Raw genomic sequence first — 16855 nt, forward strand, 5'->3', positions numbered from 1 at the left:
CTGACCCACGGGCCGGACTTGCTCCCCACGGACGCCCCCAACCTGTCCAACGAACTGTTATGCGTGTGCGCGCGCATCCTGTTCGGGAGGTGCCGGCTTTTTCTGTCCCCAACTAGACCCAAATCTTGAGTGGGATTCGTCTTTGTGCTCCCATTTTCGCGCCTGGCAAACAGGGTGGGTGAGCAACAAAGATGTGTGTAAGTCAACCAGGCGCTTCGGGTCAGGTGCGGACCCCAGGCGGCCAGAGAACCTGGTCTGCACCAGCTGTGCTCGCTCGCGAGGCCTAGGACAACACTGATGCCATCTTCCAAGGCGCGGGTGTCCATATGGGCAGGGGGTATTGATTCCAAGCTAGATAACGGGCCAACAAATATCAGACGGCTGTGCACCGTAGGGTGCCGGGCGTCTAGAGCGGGTCGGAACTCGCCCTGCGTTCGCGGATGAGGGCCCCAGAGGCCCCGCCGGAGGAGCCGGCGCTCAGAGCTGCAGGTGTAACGGGCCGGAGTAGAACTGTGCTCTCCGAGAGCAATTCCAAGTGCCTGGACCCCGGGCGCACCTTCGCAAACACCTCACAGAATCCTGCGCCCACAGCCTGGAGGCGACAGGCAGAGGAGGGCGCAGGATGCGGGCAGCAGCCTGAAGTGGTCAAGCGCCCGAGTTACTCCCTGAAGACCGCGGGGCACAGCCTCAGGCTGGGGTCTTTAGAGTAGCACCTCGAGGGTCTCGGCAAGATCCTCTTTGAACGGCGGGACCGGGGGTCGGCCGAGACCTGGGCTCGCGGACGGGGTGGGTGGCAAGCGCTCCTGGGCGGCCGCCAGCGGCTCCCCGCCTCCCAGGCCCTGGGACCGCATCCCTCACCAGTTTCCCGCCGGCCACAGCCAGGGCGCACCGCGCGGCACTCCCCCTCCGCCTTGGATCCCAAAGGCGCGCCCTCCTGGAGGGGCTCCGCGCCAATGTGGGGGCCGGCGGAACCCAGAGTCTGGGAGACCCGGCGTCTGGGTAGAGGAGGGAGCCCGAGGAAACGAAGGCGTCGGGGCGCGGGGTGTCTGACTCCGACTCCGGCGCGCCTAAGCCTATGTCCACACAGCCCGCACCTGCGGGCTGTCGCCATCCGGTCTTGCCAACGGGAGGGCCCCGCCGCCCCACCCGCGTCCAGCCCTGCCTAGGCGACCTCGCTGGGACTCTGCCCCGGCGACGCGCGCCAAACCGCGGCGGGAAGGAGGCTGGGCGGGTGCGTCGGGGACCCCGACTCGGAAGCGGCCAGCTAGGGGGGGCGGAGCGCCGTGGAGACCTTGACCCGGGCCCGGCCCCGCCGCCCTCCCTTCTCCCGCCTCGGCCAAGCGGCCCGCGCTACCTTCCCGCCCGCCCGACTGGAAAGGCGCTAACGCCCGCGGCCGCCTCCCTCCCCGCGGCGCCTCCCCTCCCCCCGCCCATATAACCCGCCTCGGGGCGGCCCGCCCTGCCTCCCGCCCGCGGCCGCCGGTGCACACCCGCCTCTGGGTGCCCGGGAGCGCCCGCGCCCGCCGTGCGCCCGAGAAGGGGGTCCGCGGGGAAGCCAGGGCCAGCGCCTGACCGCACCAGGTAGGCAGTGCAGAAACCGCGCGAGGGGGCCGGGGCACGGTTCGGCGGGGCTCATGGGGGAGGGAGTTCAGGGTGGCTGGCGCCCGGGCTCGGGCTCCGAAGCGGAGAGTTGAGCCGGGTTCAGGAGCAGATTGGGCACGAGCTGGGAAAGGGGGACACGGGGACTCCCTCGAATTCGATTGCCCCTGGGACCTGGCGCGAGGGCCAGTGAGCCGCTGAAGGCGCGGCCCAAGAGAAGACGCGGAGTCCTGCTATCCATCAGTGCCTGCAGCCCTTGGTGCCGAGAGCAGCCTCGCGGGGGTCCCGAGAGGGCATCCCACCTGCTAACCCCTGTCCACGTCGGCTTCCGAGGGGCACTTTGGGTGTCGGTCGTGTCAGGGTGCGGGTGCAGAGGGAAGTAGCCGATAAGCTCCGCCCCGCGCCCACTCCCTGCGCACCCAGGAAGCCCTCACCTATCTGAGGCTTTAGTTCACCCGACTCTTCGCGAGGCTGAGGGAGACCCACGTCCTCCCATGGACCGGAAAACCAACCAGGCAGGGGCCTTGACCTCTAAGCTGGACCCCTGGAGTCTGTTTCTAAGTGGGTTGCAACAGTTCCCTGTGGCGCTGAGTTCGTCGGGGCGCCGGGCCTGTCTCTGGGTCTGTCCCAGGCAGAGGACCTAGAAGCAGGTGGAATCAGGCCCTGGGTTGACCCCGGACTGCTCCCGCACCCCTGTCCTGTCCCTCCGCAACCTGCAGCCAGTTCCTGTAAGCTGTTACTGCCGCCTTCTTCAGCTTACACCCAGCGTGCCTATATCTGCATACATAGATGCGTGACAGGTAGACTGTCCCCCTACATAGATGCGTGACCTGTCGACAGTCCCCTGCTAAGAAGCAGGGGCGGCCTCAAAGCCACACGTGGCCCTCCAGGTCCTCAAGTGCACCCCCTCCACTGAATCCAAACTTCCCAGAACAAATCCCTTTATTAAAAGGATGGGTTCTGCACAAATTGGAATTAGTCCAAAGGCTCCAGCAGGGATCCAGAAGGTGGTCTTGCTGAGGGGACCCCTGACTTCTGACCTGTGGTCATTTGTTTCCAGACGTGCTGCCCTCTGCTGAATCACTGCTGGGCAGTTGGGAGCTATTTGGGCTCATTTGCTCCGTGTTTTGGTTTTTGTTGTTGGGTTTTTTGTTGCATGTATTTGGTTAGCCTTAAAAATTAGCTTTGAGGGGAAGTGAGTAAAGGGAAGCAAAATGCAAGCCCCCTTGGATGCTTTAACTGAAAGGTGAGCCACCCCTCCTTTGATTGACTCAGGATAAAAGCATTGCATTGAGATCAAAAGGATAGAAGGTTCGAAAATTTTCTTTTCTTTTTTTTTTTTGTAGAGACAGAGTTTCACTTTATGGCCCTCGGTAGAGCGCCATGGCATCACACAGCTCACAGCAACCTCCAACTCCTGGGCTTAAGCAATTCTCTTGCCTCAGCCTCCCGAGTAGCTGGGACTACAGGCGCCTGCCACAACACCCGGCTATTTTTTTGTTGCAGTTCGGCCGGGGCCGGGTACCCTCGGTATATGGGGCCGGCGCCTTACCGACTGAGCCACAGGTGCTGCCCGAAGGTTTGAAAATTTTCAACAGATGAATTTAGGGCTTATGTGTGTAATTCTAAAAATAAGATTAAAAGTTGGGCACTAGAAGCTGCAGGCAGGGGCTACCTGAGGTGAGCTGAAGGTGGGCCTGGGTGGAGGCTGGCCCAGCAGCATGGACACCCGTAGAGTGACCAGGGATGCTTAGCCCCAGCTTTTGGCCCTTCTGGTGAAGGCTACCTGGAATGGGTCCTCAAATTCTGACGGGCAGCTCTGTGGCAAAGCCAGGTGTGGATGTGAGGATTCTGGGGTTCCTTTCCACTTACTAGGCACAGACCTCTATCCAGCCACTTGACCAGGGGAGCCTCAGTTTACCCACCTGCAAAATAGAGCAGTAATAGTTCCTGCCCCAGAAGGTTGGGAGCACAGTCAATGGGTTGCCCTAGTAAGCAAGAGTGGCTGGCACACACTCGGTGGCCCCAGACTCCATGGCTGCTGGTCTCAGGTGCTCCCCCACAGCTAGGAGGGACAGGAGCCCTGAGGGTAGCCTACAAATCTCCTGGGGCGGGAGGGATCACAGTGAGGAAGGAATCTGCCCTGTGCTTGGGTGGAGGCTGATGGCACCTGCCAGGGATATGACTGTGACTAGGATGCCTTGGTTTGGAATGTATTTATAGAGCATGCCCCACCCAAGTCCAAGAATGGATTTATAGCACTGAGCACATGTAAGGTAAAATATAGACAAAGAGGGGAGAGTGAGGACCGGGAGGGAACTGAGAGATACACACTCCACACTGGAGGAGGGCTGTGCCCCACAGCAGCGTCGACTCTGAGATTCTACACCCCAGAAAGAGACATTACACACTCGGTTAGCCCTGGGACTTCAAAAAATTAGAAAAATTCTTCAAAGCCTCTTTTAAGTGTGTGAACCATCATTTCGTGGAATGCCTTTGTTTTCTGCTTTGGCAAGCACTAAGTCAATATTTTAGAATGACTGTATGTTATTTTGAGTCAGCTTCAGTAGCAAAAAGGAAATTGAGATAAGTACTTAAATGACACTAAGTCCTAGTCCTAATCCGCCCTCCTTTTCTTTGAGACAGAGTCCCACTCTGTCACCCTGGGTAGAGTGCCATCAGCATCATCACAGCTCACAGCAACCTCAAACTTCTTGGTTGGAGTGATCCTCTTGCCTCAGCCTCCCTAGCAGCTGGGACTCTAGGCACCCACCCTAACACCTGGCTAGTTTTTCTATTTTTAGTAGAGATGGGGGTCTTTTTCTCGCTTAGGTTGGTCTCAAACTCCTGACCTCAAGCAATCCACCTATCTTGGCCTCCCAGAGTGCTGGGATTATAGGCGTGAGCCAGTTTGCCTGGCCCACTAGTTCCCTTTCCAATACTATTTTTATCTGAGTGTGATGAAGGCTTTATAACCCGCATTTTTTTTCCCTAGTACATTGAGTGGTAACTTACCCAGACAAATACTCCATATTCTGCCCACATTTTCTTTTTCTTTTTCGAGATAGAGTCATACTATGTCGCCTTCAGTACAGTGCTGTGGCATCACAGCTCACAGCAACCTCCAAATCTTGGGCTTAAGCGATTCTCTTGCCTCAGCCTCCCAAGTAGCTGGGACTACAGGCGCCCGCCACAAGGCCCGGCTATTTTTTGTTGCAGTTGCCATTGTTGTTTAGCTGTCCTAAAGGTTTGAACTCACCACCTTCAGTGTATGTGACTGGTGCCATAACCACTGTGCTATGGGCGCCAAGCCTGCCCAGATTTTCTTAACAAACACATAAAATGCATCTATAGTTAGCAGCATGCACAGGTGTATAACCAAAGCACAATGTCTTCTGTAAAAGTTTTCCTTTTTAAGTGGCATGCCTGGAATATCCTTTCTTTGTGAGTTATGCAGAGGAAATTTTATTCTAAAAGTTCCCTCTGCTCATTGGTGTTCAAGTTAAAGACAGCTTATACCAAAGTGGGCTCGGACAGATGTATGCAAATCTGCACGAACTTTCTGTCTCCCTGCCTGTTATTACTCATCAAAAGTGCTTTCTCTTCCTGGATGAGCTACCCCACATCAGAGACTCAAGAAGAAAAAAATATCCAGCCAAGCTGTTGTTTATTGAACATTTTCTACCGTAACTACAATTTAGTCCATGTTGGCTGTGAGCTGGTACTTAGCTAAATGGTGTACATAGTTTTTCCTGTAATGCCCACAATAGCCCATTGGAGTGGATGCTGTATTTGTGCCCATTTATGGATGGGGAAACTGAGGCATCAACAGGTCATTCACCTTGCCCAAGGTTACATAAATGCCCAAGGTTACATAAATGCATAGTGCAGGGCTGTTTGCTCCAGCCCTGATAGCAAACAGGACTGGGGCTGCCGATCAGCCCTCTCATCTGGCCTGGTGTTGGCTCAGGCACATGGTAAATACAAGACATGGTCCCCAGATTCCTATACCACAGAACACTCATACTGGAAAGGCTATTCGAGAATCTCTAAGTCAGGTGTGAATTCAGGAGAACTGTGAGCTTGGAGGGGGAAAAATGACATCATTACTTATATTAACTTCAAAGTAAATTTTAGCATTCCCTCCAACTAATAATGTTGGCCAAAAATGGCAATAGTTTCAGGAGTACCTGTGACTTTCTCACCAATTGGAACCACCAAGCTTTACATTTCATGACAACTGTTGCAGAAATCTCAAGATTTTGTTTATACTTGTTACTGTGCTGAAATTATGACAGTGAGTAGACTTACTATGGGCCTTATCACTAGGAGGATTATTAAAGACAGATTACATCACCATTTTGCCTTTTGAGTATCGTGATAACTTTAAAAAATCTCAGGTCACTCCAACAGATGACCACAACATAGGTGGCCAGAAGTGTGACATCAAGGTGTGGGCTGGACTTGTCCCCTCCGGAGGCTCTCAGGGAGAGCGCCTGTCCTGCCTCCCTCCCCAGCCCTTGGCCTTGGACCTGCAGCTGTGTCATCTAATGTCTGTGTTCACGAGGCCTTCTTCTCTGTGTCTGTACATCTCTCCTTTTCTGTCTCTTCCACAGAAATTTATCTTAGATGGACACCCAGTTGGACAATGGGATAATCTCATTTTGAGACCCTCCCCTTAATTACATTCCAAAGAATGTAAAGATCGCATTCCACAGACCCTCATTCCAAAGAAAATCACATTCAAAGGCTCTAGGTCAGCGGTTCTCGACCTGTGGGTTGCGACCCCTTTTTAACAATAAAAATACATTGCAGCATTAGGAAGGTTGAGAACCACTGCTCCAGATGGACGTGTCACTAGGGAAGCTGCCCTTCAGGCCACAAGAGTAACACTGTATTTCAATAAGTCATCATCTTTTTTTTGAGAGTCTTACCTTGTTACCTATGCTAGAGTACAGTGGTGGTGTCATAGCTCACAGCAACCTCAAACTCCTAGGCTCAAATAATCCTCTTGCCTCAGCCCCTCGAGTAGCTGGGACTGCAGGTGCCCATCATAGTGCCCTCCTATTTTTAGAGACGGGGGTCTCACCGTGGTTCAGGCTGTTCTTGAACTCCTAACCTCAAGCAATCCACCCCACCTCGGCCTCCCAGAGTGCTAGGATTACAGGTGTGAGCCAACAGTGCCCTGCCCTAGAGTCTAAGTTTTCACTGAAATTTATAAACATTCAGTGATTCGCCAGAGGCAGATCCAGTGTCTGATCCCCCTCCAGAGAGTGCTGAAGGTGGTAGGGCGGGTAGGGGAAGAAAGTGGGCCCGCATCCCCTGGGGTGGCCCTGGGCTCTAACAATCCTCTCCCATTAGCCTCCCAAGTAGCTGGGACTACAGTCGCCCACCACAACATCTGGCTATTTTTAGAGACTGGGCCCTGCCCTTGCTCAGGCTGGTCTTAAATTCCCAAGCTCAAGGGATGCACCTGCCTCGGCCTCCCTGAGTGCTAGGATTACAGGTGTGAGCCACAGTGCCTGGCCAGTACTATTTCACTTTACACTTTTAAAACGTTTTTCCAACATAGGGTCTGAGCCATGGCATGAAAGGGAAGAGGCCTGGTTTGAGCCATATCCCTCGTTTCTGGTACAGACTGCAGGATGGCTCCTTGTCCAGTTACTGCCCCGTCCGCAGTACCCCTTGTCCAACCTCTACCTCCATAGTCCTGCAAACATGACAGAAAATAGGCTGTCCCCCCAAATGTGCACTGCTTGGGCCACCGCAGCCCCCAGAGGTAGGAAGGGAAACCAGACATGCCAACCTGGACCTGGCTACTGGGGCTGTGGAGGCCGGCAGCCTGGACTAGAGGGTTGGTCGTGGGACAGGGAGAGGATTTCATCCTAGGGGTAGCCCTAAGGAGGCCTGGAGAGACCAGGGAGCAGGAAGGGCTCTGCTAGGGACAGAGTGAGGGCCCTGAAGGTGGATCTCAGGCCATGGAGACAAAGTGGGAGCCAGTGGCCAGGACAGTCCGTGGGCCTTGGAGGTGGAATCAGTTTCCCCACTGAGTAAACTGTAGGAGGAAAATTTGCTTCCTTCTGCCATTCTGGGTTCTAGGCTGATCTGTAAATATTCGATCTAAGACAGATTAATAAGAACAATTTTGATGATGCGCATATGCACAGAAATCTCTCAAAAATGAGAAAGTCAGAGAAATGTTCTGTGGGGAGGTGTGGAGACAATGTATGGGGGGAGGAGGGAGGAAGACGGCTGCCTTGTTATGTTATGGGAATCTCCTGGTGGGAGAAGTTGTCTGGAGCTTACTTTTCCTGGTACACACCTCACTAATGAAAATGCCCTTTATAGACATCAGTTCCACACTTTAGTTTGATCGGCTGAAGGTGGGGTGAAGAGCTTTTTCTTAGGTGGCTGGGCCTCAGTTTCTTTTAGTTCAAAGTCATTAATACTCCAAAGTGGCATATTTTAGGGTGGCCTGTTCTGGTCTCCTACAATCATGTTTTGGGGCAGTACATCCTGAGCCCCAACATTCCCCAGTCTGAAACTTCCCCCCCAAAGTTTCCCAGCCCAGAAACGGAGTAGATGTATTATCCCACAATCCTCTGGAGATGTGTTTCTATGAAACCCAAAGAGAAATAAAACTCAGTCATTGGAGCGGACTGAGAACCCATTACTGAGTCTGGAGGCAGCCAGTTTAGATTTCTAGATGCTCTGAGCTCGAAGCATCTGCTATAGTTGTCATGTTTCCGGTGAGGTCTGAGTGACTCACACTTCAACAGGCTGAAATATCATCCAGAATACTTGTGTATTTCAGATCATGCAGTTTTGTCTGGCAGGACATGGGGAAAGGGCTGATTTGATCTTAGGAATTCCAAATTACAAGGGGGCAGAATATTGGAAATGTTGGTTTAGAAAGTTGTGGCTGAGTAATGAAAGAAGCTAGGAAAATTTAGGCCCCAGTTTTCTTTATAAATTATTTTTTAAGAAACCCTCAAAGACAATGAACAGCTAGAATCTAATAACAGGTGCACCCTGTTTTCTTCTAAAGCATAATTATTTCTCTCTACATTTACCCCCATTCTACTAAAACTAATCACAGTAAGACTAATTTATTTACAGAATATGTCTAGCCTCACTAAACTTGGCCTGATTATTTGCACAAGTGTAGTAAGAATAATAAGTGACCTCAGAGGTTCTCTTTAAGTCTGCTTTGCTGGAATGTTTAATAAATCTCAGGCTAAGTGCGGTGGCTCACGTCTGTAATCCTAGCATTCTGGGAGGCTGAGGCAAGTAGATTGCTTGAGCTTAGGAGTTTGAGGTCAGCCTGAGCAAGAACAAGACCCCGTCTCTACTAAAAATAGAAAAACTAGCCGGATGTTGTGGTGGGCACCTGTAGTCTCAGCTACTCGGGAGGCTGAAACAAGGGTATTGTTGGAAACCAGGAGTTGGAGGTTGCTGTGAGCTATGACGTGAGGGCACTCTACCCAGGCGGACAGAGTAATACTCTATCTCAAAAAAACCCCCCTCAGACTAGCCTTCTATAAGCCTTTGCAGTGCTGGCTAGGTGATCACGCCTATAATCCCAGCACTCTGAGAGGCCGAGGCAGGTGAATCATCGGTTTGAGACCAGCCTGAGCAAGAGCGAGACTCTGGTCTCTAAAAATAGCTAGGCGTTCTGATGGGGGCCTGTAGTCCCAGCTACTCGGGAGCCCGAGAGTTTGAGGTTGCTGTGAGCTGTGACATGTGGCACTGTACTGAGGGTGACAAAGTGAGACTGTCTGAAAAAAAAAAAAAAGCCGAGCCAAGCACCTACCATCAGACTTCACCTTCAGTAACTGTAGATTTGGGTGAATTATTCTTTCTCAAGCTCCCAAAATCCTCTTGAAGGTAGGTGGGCCTGCCAAACAATAACCTGTAAGGCTGAGTAAGCCCTTCGGGCCAGGTTTTTGTTTCATTGTGTTTTGTTTTTTCCTCCAAGGGGTTTTATTGGCTGCATAAAATCAAACTTAGTTCCTGAAAACTGCCGGGTGGTGTCTGATTCCCTGCCCATTCTCAGTCAAACCCTTGGTAATGTAACCAATATTTCCAGTAGGGTCCTGTTACAATGTAGCAGATTTGTATTGAACTTGTGCAAATAACTTCTTGAAACTGAACTTATTTGAAATAAGAGTAGGCAGCGCCTGTGGCTCAGTGAGTAGGGCGCTGTCCCCATATACTGAGGGTGGTGGGTCTGAACCCCGCTCTGGCCAAACTGCAACAAAAAAATAGCCAGGTGTTCTGGCAGGCACCGGTAGTCCCAGTTACTCGGGAGGCTGAGGCAAGAGAATCGCCTAAGCCCAAGAGCTGGAGGTTGCTGTGAGTTGTGAGGTCCGTCAGTCTCCTTGCAGACCTGACAATTCAGGATTACAGTTGCTTGCAAAAGCTTTCAGAAACGCATCAGAGAAAAACAACTGTCTTTGGGGCGGCGCCTGTGGCTCAGTGGGTAGGGTGCCGGCCCCACATACCAAGGGTGGCAGGTTTGAATCAGGCCCCAGCCAAACTGCAACAAAAAAATAGCTGGGCGTTGTGACGGGCGCCTGTAGTCCCAGCTGCTCAGGAGGCTGAGGCAAGAGAATCGCTTAAGCCCAGAAGTTTGGAGGTTACTGTGAGCTGTGACATCATGACGCTCTACCAAGGGCGATAAAGTAAGACTCTGTCTCTAAAAAAAAAAAAAAGGAAGAAAGAAAAACAACTGTCTTCGGATGACAAAAAGAATTAAAATGGCCTTGGTTGGCTCGGTGCCTGTGGCTCAAGCTGCTAAGGTGCCAGCCACATACACCTGAGCTGGTGGGTTCAAATCCAGCTCAGGCCACCAAACAACAATGACGGCTGCAACCAAAAAATAGCCGGGTGTTGTGGTGGGCGCCTGTAGTCCCAGCTACTTGGGAGGCTGAGGCAAGAGAATCGCTTAAGCCCAGGAGTTGGAGGTTGTTGTGAGCTATGATGCCATGGCCCTCTACCCAGGGCGACAGCTTGAGGCTCTGTCTCAAAAAAAAAACCATTTGATTAAGTAGAATTACAGATCACTATGAAATAATACTGAAATATCATTTAGCCAAAGTAACAAATATTTCAGATTTCCACGTAGTTGGAAACATCTAATAAAGAGAACAGTCTAGCAAACTGTGGGGCTGAGGGGAAAATTCCCCTTTCTCCTGAAAGTTCAATGGTGGATAAGGGAAAGGTTTATTTACTATTGAGGGGTGGGGGGATCACAGAGTGATCACCCAAGGCCCCAGTGAGGTCCAGAAATTTTTATACTCTCCCTTCAGAAGGGAGGAGAGGATGAGTAATATTGGGAACTCTCTTTAGGGACAATAAATGGTTGCCAGGGAGGATGAAGGGACGAGGGAAAGAGAGTGACTTATAAATCTGTTTGCAAATTAAATTCACCTGAGAGACAGGTAGTCTATTAAAAATAACATAATACCTTGTGCCAGGCTCGGTTGCATCTTCATCTTCTTGCCATGTAATGAGATAATGGGGAAGAAAAGGGGCGGCTGGGTGTTAGTGAGTCCATCTGGCTTTATGCAGACAGAGGGGAAACCCCTTCCAAGGCCTGTTGCCCTCTAAGGGAGGGTCTTTAATTCAAAAAACTCCTTTAACCAAGGAGTCATGCTCTAGCAGGAAATTTCCTGAGCTCCTTTGAAAAATAGGCAGAGGAAGAGTTGTTTGTATATTTGCATCACACTTAATACAGACAACTCAGGAGATGTTCCTATTTCAATTAAACCAATGACCTTGAGCTTGCTTTTATTAGCCTATAGTCAGGTGAATCTGAAAGATTAAAGATTAGCCTAGGTCAGGTGAATCTGAAAAGCCCTTGGGTTCCTATTTTCCTGAGAGTTTTAGCGATACTTCATTGATGGAAACGCTTATTTTCCATGAAGCCAATTAAATAGAGCTCTCTGACAAATTAATTTTGGCAATATTATCAGGAAGCGGAAAAACACCACACATACACAGCACACCTGTGCACATGGACAGACCTGCAGACGGAGGGGAAGACTTGATGGCTCATTCTGAAATCTGAGCCATGTGCTGGAAGCAATAATGTAAGACTCGTTCATTTATAAAGAATCGCTGGATCCAAATTAGTTTCTGGCAGACGGAATAACTGAAGGTTACCTGCTCAGATAGCGAGAGCTTTCCGCAGAAAAGGTGGAAGATTTTTCATTTGCTAGTTCCTAATACTTGTAATTCCTTTTTTCCTGAGAGGAGCTGCCTTGATGAAGTTTGCATTTTTAAGGGGATGGCTCCAGGCAAGACAGGCCAGGAGAAGCCAGATGTTTCAAAGGCACAGAGGAATACTGACGCTGTTCTGTGAGAAAGAGTTTGGGGGCTTGGCACCTGGAGCTCAACGGCTGGGGCACTGGTTACATACACCAGAGCTGGTGGGTTCGAACCCGGCCCGGGGCTGCCAAACAGCAACGACAACTACAACATCGACAACGAAAGAATAGCTGGGCATTGTGGTGAGTACCTATAGCAAGAGAATCTCTTAAGCCGTAGAGCGCTGGTTCTCAACCTGTGAGTCGAGGCCCACAGGAACTGTATTAAAGGGCCGCGGCATTAGGAATGTTGAGAACCACTGCCCTAAAGTTTGAGGTTGCTGTGAGCTGTAATGCCCCTGCATGTACCAAGGACAACATAGTGAGACTGTCTCAAAAAAAAAAAAGAGTTTGGGGGCATAATTTCCTATTAGGAGGAGTTTAGGGTGATTACTATTTAAACATTTCCTTCCTTTTCTTAAGTGTGGGACAGCTCTGTTTCCAAAACCCTGGGCTTTTCCAAGGTCTGCCAGCATCCAGAGAGAGACAGGTAAGCTCTGGAGATTGATTAAAAGAAGAGGAGTATTTCTGAATTTCTTCTAGAGCTCCATTTCTGTTTTCCTTTTCTTTTCCCTTTTTTTTTTTTTTGAGACAGAGTCTCACTCTGTCACCCTTGGTAGAGTGCTGTGGTGTCAGCTTAGCTCAAAGCAATCTCAAAGTCCTGTGGTTAAGCGATCCTCTTGCCTCAGCTTCCCGAGTAGCTGGGATTACAGGCGTCCACCTCAATGCGGGCTAGTTTTTCTATTTTTAATAGAGACGGGGTCTCACTCTTGGTCTGGCTGGTTTTAAACTCCTGAGCTCAAGCAGTCTACCAACCTCCATCTCCCAGAATGCCAGGATGATAGGTGTAAGCCACCATTTCTGTTTTCTTAAAGACAAACCTTCTCTTCTGAGGGTACCTACATGGGAAAAGGTTAATGATAAATAAATAAATCCATAAATAAAATTTAAAAAAAGACTTAACTTGAAAGACCAGGACAGTTGCTTTTTAAAAAAATTTATTATTATTATTATTTTTTTTTGCAGTTTTTGGCCAGGGCTGGGTTTGAACCCACCACCTCTGGCATATGGGGCCTGCGCCCTACTCCTTTGAGCCACAGGTGCCACCCAGGACAGTTGCTTTCAACTCCTCAAAGAACTGAGTCAAAGCTCCAACAATACTCAGGGGCTGACCCACTTATCCAACTGGGTAATCTTTAATTTGCTCCTTTGTGTCAGTGAACGTATTCCCGACATGACGGACATCAGCAGACTCGTGTAAGTCCTGAGAGGGCGCTCCCAAGGCATCTCGCAGGGGTGTTCCCTTTCTCTCAGTTGCACTTTAGCGTAGGAGAGAAGGCCTTTAAAAATCGTTCCTACTGGGCTCTGATTGTCAGCCTCCAACTGGAGCAACTTCTGACCACAGAACTCTACTTACACACAAAATACTTTCAAATATTGTATTATCAAGTTTCAGGCAGAATGATAGTAAATATTCCTGGTCGTGTTGAATCTTCCCCCCACCCACCATCTCTCTCTTTTTTTCTTTCTCTCACTCTGCCTTATTAATCTAAAGATATCTGTCCAGTGACCCAACATCTGAACAAATAATGCTTGTAGGACTTAGTCCTGGATGAAACAGGAATCTTCAAAAGGGGCTGCAGATCCCCGTGATGCAATAAGCTTGCTCCCAGGGTGGGGCTCAGAGAGGTCGCTGTGGGTGCTGCAGATGGCTGAGGGCTTGGCACCTGCGCATGGGTAGAACATGTGGCCTGACCTCGGGCTTGCTGATCTGTGACGGAATTTTCCCGGTACTAACCACCAAACAAGGGTTAAGAGGCCAAGAGCTGTTGTGGACTTGAACTCTTAGTAAGACAAACTCCCTTGAGACTGATTGTGCCACTTGTCACCTCCTGCCTCAGACTCCCCATTCAACACACTGCCTGACATAGTCAGCCCTTGTGTCCCTAGCTGGCAGAGGGACCATACTCGCTGGCCCCAAAGCCAAGCACTCAGGAGCTAAAACAAGAGGAGAGGAGAGTCTCACCCCATTCTTGTCTTGGGGATCCCCACCAAGTCTGTCTAAGCAGACGCCAGTCTGGTGAGAGCCACAGGTCCCCGCCTCCTGACAGCACAGCACAGCTAGAGACTGGAGGAACCAGGAACGTGTCTGGGAGGGAAGGGATCAGAGAACCCTGCGCCCAACCAAAATAACCCCACCAGCACCCCTGCACAGACTCAGTCCCACCCGTGTTTCCACCTGCCCACTTGAGCTCCCACCCCAGCTGTGATTAGACCGCAGGGGTGATTTTCGGTGGGAGGCCCGGGTTCCCGTAGCTGCAGCATCACAGGTGGGCAGGTCCAGCCACTGAGGCCCCTTTGTGGTCTCCAAACTGCAGGGGAGGAAATTAACAGGAGACAGATGAACAGGGGGTGAGCCATCTTAGCGACCTGTGCCCCAATAGGCGTCCCACAGAAATGCGAGGCTCAGGCTGAAGCTGGATGAAGGAGGCTGCTCTACTGCTCTGGAGACCTGCTGGAATGAGCAGTTCTGTCCCAGTGTGGATTTTTCTTGCACAGGGCTCCTCCTGTGCTCTGCACTTTCTCGAAATAACCAGCTTGAAGTAATCAGTTTGCCATGAGGCATGTTTTAGGGTGGCCTATCCTGTCCTCTCACGGACAGTCACATTTGGGGCGGTGTGTATTGAGCCCCAATGCAAGTCTCAGGCTGTGGAAGGGACATTGCAGGGGGTACAAAAGGGACCTAGGGATGGAATCAGTGTCTCCACACAGCAAACCCAGGAGGGAGGGCCCCGGAATGTCCCAGGACAACCCCAGGGGGTGGAGGGAAGAGGGAGCACAGGTGTGAACACAGCACAGAAGCCTGGGGAGTCCTAGTCCAATCCTCTTTTTTTTTTTTTTTTTGTAGAGACAGAGTCTCACTGTACCGCCCTCGGGTAGAGTGCCGTGGCGTCACACGGCTCACAGCAACCCCTAACTCCTGGGCTTCCGCGATTCTCTTGCCTCGGCCTACTGAGCAGCTGGGACTACAGGCGCCCGCCACAACGCCCGGCTATTTTTTGGTTGCAGTTTGGCCGGGGCTGGGTTTGAACCTGCCACCCTCAGCATATGGGGCCGGCGCCCTACTCACTGAGCCACAGGCGCCGCCCCCAATCCTCTTTTGTAAGGGAAATTTGCCTCTGTACTTTGGGTTCAGGATGAATAATACCAACACTCCTTCTAGAAAGTGATACAGATTTGCAGTGTGATGCCCTGGGGTGGTGGGGAGCTGTCTCCTCCCACACAAATTCACAAGAGGAAGCACACGAGTTTCCAGTGACCCAGGCACCTTCAGAACTGAAGACCCAGAGACGTGTCATGTTTTCATCCTTAGTCTGAGGCAGGTGGAGGGTCTGCAGACCAGGCTCTGGCCACAGGGGCACACGGAGGGCTTATGACCTGTTTCAGAGGAAGGCCAGGGAATCCGCTCCAGTGACAGGAGCAGGTGACTGATCTCCTGCTTCAGCTATGTGCTCAAATCCCAGTGTGCCCCCTTTGGGGACCCAGAGCCCAGTCAGCCCCTGGGGCCCTGGGTGTCCCCCTCCTGCTTCCCGCCATAAGCAGGCTCTCTGGGGAGCCTACAGCTGTGTTGTCACTCTGGTCAGCTCTTTGAGTCACCTGAGAATGCAGCTGAGAAGCCCTGAGGGCTGGGCCCTTGCAGACACTTAGGTACAGAGGGAAGGCTGCCCAGCCCTCTCCTTCCCCAGGTCTGGCATGGGGCACCGAGGAAAACGTGCTTCACCCCTCCCTCCAGTCAGGGTGCAGGGTCTGAGTGGGCGAGGTGTGGGCAGGGCACAGCCGGGTCGGTACCAGCTGGCAGAGCGCTCCCTGAAGTCCTGGGTGCCAAGGGAGGGGCTCTAATTGCTCACTGCCTGCTCCCAGGTGTCAGGCCCTGGGCAGCATCTGGGGAAGCCCTGGTTAACTGAGCAGGCTTCTCCTGGGGTGTGACACTGACTGTTGCCCCTTCTGTCCCCTGCCCCATTTCCCAGACTTCAGCGGTGACCCTGGGTGCTTTTTCTCCACTGAGCCAAACACTGGAGCATATCTGGAGGCTTCTCTTTTACAGCCTCCTGGCCTCGGGGGTCACCGGGTGGTGCCCACCTGTCAGATGGCGGCCAAGCCGTGGTGGGAGATGGGTGGTGGTGGGGTGACTGTGAGATGATTGGTGAGTGGGGGCTTGTGAGCCTTCAGGAGCCTGTAGAACAGCCTGGCCTGAGGCTGTCAGCTGCAAAGTGGGGAAGGTGCTCTCCCTCCCTAGATGTTCCTGTAAAACCATCAGCCTAGACCAGGACACTCCTCAGTGAGCAAGTCCACTCTCCATCCCATCTTTGGAGTCCTCAGTTATTTGTGCCACACAGTGCAGAGGGGTCGTCAGTGCCCCAAATTACAGAAGAAGTGTTCTCTAGTCATGTAAATCAGAGATGCAAAGCTGTGATCTGCAGACTTTCTCCTTTCACATTCTTTGCTTCTCAGCAGTCAGTGACTATCAGGAAGCCCCTCCTTCCTAATTAGAAGCATCTCCCGTCATTTTTCTTGGAGTAAGGCATGCTCCAACTTGCTTCTGGGTTCTTAATTTTTGATCAGGGGTGGCTCCTTGACTAATTATTTGGCAGTAATGAAGGAGGAGAAATCAAGTTGTGAAAGTTTCCCCCAGCTTTTTGAATGAAGCTGTAAATTAAAAAATGAGGTATTGGTAAACAGGATGCTAATTGGGTTAATATGGAAGTGATGAATTTGGATAAAAATAACAGAATAGACAATTGGAAGATTGAGGTCAATATAATTCCAGGAACATTGTCAAATCCTCATTTGGTTGATTTGATTTTAGAAAGTGTTAGAATAAAAGA

At 51.3% G+C, this 16855-nt stretch overlaps 1 protein-coding gene across 3 annotated transcripts in view; it reads left to right on the plus strand.

The window, feature by feature from the left end:
• Positions 1 to 1481: 1481 nt before the first annotated feature.
• TP73 (tumor protein p73) overlaps positions 1482 to 16855 on the plus strand; it is a 68099-nt gene continuing 52725 nt past the window's right edge. For 2 of the 3 annotated variants that reach the window (XM_053575933.1, XM_053575936.1), the window contains exon 1: positions 2049 to 2160. The gene's annotated coding sequence lies outside the window, so the exon portion shown is untranslated. Of the gene's footprint in view, positions 1582 to 2048; positions 2161 to 16855 lie in introns of those variants that run through there. The other variant, XM_053575934.1, reaches the window with a different exon arrangement.

This window comes from Nycticebus coucang, chromosome 22 (assembly GCF_027406575.1).
Source record: "Nycticebus coucang isolate mNycCou1 chromosome 22, mNycCou1.pri, whole genome shotgun sequence".
In the NCBI taxonomy this organism is placed as follows: domain Eukaryota; kingdom Metazoa; phylum Chordata; class Mammalia; order Primates; family Lorisidae; genus Nycticebus; species Nycticebus coucang.